Raw genomic sequence first — 1604 nt, 5'->3', positions numbered from 1 at the left:
GGGGGGGAGGCATGGGGGGAACACTGCCTAAGAAAGTCCACGTCAATTTCTGACAATTTACGGGAGTTTTCGGCGAAGCCTGCAAATTGCCGTAAAGTGCCTCTAACCTGAAGTTCCACGACAATCTACAGTGCCGTATATTGACGAAAATCCCACTTTTCATGTAGTGAATAACACTGCAAGATATTACAAACATAACTACAAATACCTTCACAGCTACAGTAAACACAAGGCTGCTCCACATAGCTCTGATTCAAAGTTCTGCTTCTTCTGTTTATTCAAGTCGCGTTGCTTTTCACATATACGCAAATATAACGATAACTTTCAACAAAAAATAGCTCAACACAAAAAAAATTGCAATCATTTTACACATTCCCAAAAAGTGAACCAAACAACATAAAATACATTGTCTTAACTATTAGAAATAAACATACATTTTTCCAAGAAATAAATTATTTCACTAACACCTACACTCCCACCAAAATCACTAATTTGTTTTCAGTGTGAATTTCCAATGACTTAGACTTAGACTTAGACTTGACTTTATTAATCCCTTGGGATTACTCCCTTCGGGAAATTGCATTTCCAGTAGCAGGAAAAAAAAATTGGACATACAAGAAAATAGAGGATGTTTAGGCACAGTATATACAATAGAAAAAATAAAATCAATTAAATAAGATGTAGGAAGATGTATTGGGGATGAGGATAGACAAATAAATACAGAGGGCTATAGCAAAACAATACAGAGGGCTATAGCAAAACAATAAAGAGGGCTATAGCAAAACAATAAAGAGGGCTATAGCAAAACAAACGTTTGAGTGTCAAGATTAGAGTGTGTTTTACTCTGTATTAGTCTCAAGTAACGTCACTACCTTGTGAATAGGTCTTTCCAGATATATCAACCTTGTCAGTGGTTTTCCTTTTTCAAACGTCGTTTCACTTGTCCTAAGCTTCACCTTTCGAACTTTGCCGTCTGGACTTTCTAGAGTCTCTACTACTAGAGCTAGTTTCCATTTACATCTTGGAGCATTATCATCTCGTAGGATCATAATGTTATTAATGTACAGGTTCCGTGAAACTTTCTGCCATTTTTGTCGCTGTTGGAGATTTAGTAAATACTCTCGTTTCCATCTTTGCCAAAACTCGTTTGCTAGAAATTGTTCTCTTCTCCATCTTTTGTTCAAGTACAAATCCTCTCTGCAAAACTGTCCTGGAGGGGGAAGAATAACTGAAGATTTCATCCTAAATATGTGATTGGGAGTTAATGGCTCCGGACCCATTAAGTATCAGGGGCGTGCATACATAGACACTAGGTGGTGCTAAAGCACTAGGAAGTTTGCCCTTTATCAATGAAAATGCCCTTTTTAAACTTTTTTTTTAAATTATTATTATTGATATTAAGATTTTACTGAGGTCGGTTTTGAAATGATCTTTTGAAAACCTGAGCCATTAAAAACGACTGAAACAATGCCCTGAAATGAGCCACCTCCTTGCGCACAAACGACCAGCCTCTCTCTCTTCCTTTGAACTCGCGCGGTCGCCCGCAGGGCATGCCAGATGCGCAGCATCATAGCAGTTCAGTAAGCGTCTTCAGATAGCAGGAA

The sequence above is a fragment of the Cyprinodon variegatus genome, unplaced genomic scaffold, assembly GCF_000732505.1.
Source record: "Cyprinodon variegatus isolate N-32 unplaced genomic scaffold, C_variegatus-1.0 Scaffold792, whole genome shotgun sequence".
Lineage (NCBI taxonomy): Eukaryota > Metazoa > Chordata > Actinopteri > Cyprinodontiformes > Cyprinodontidae > Cyprinodon > Cyprinodon variegatus.
This window is presented reverse-complemented; position numbering follows the sequence as displayed.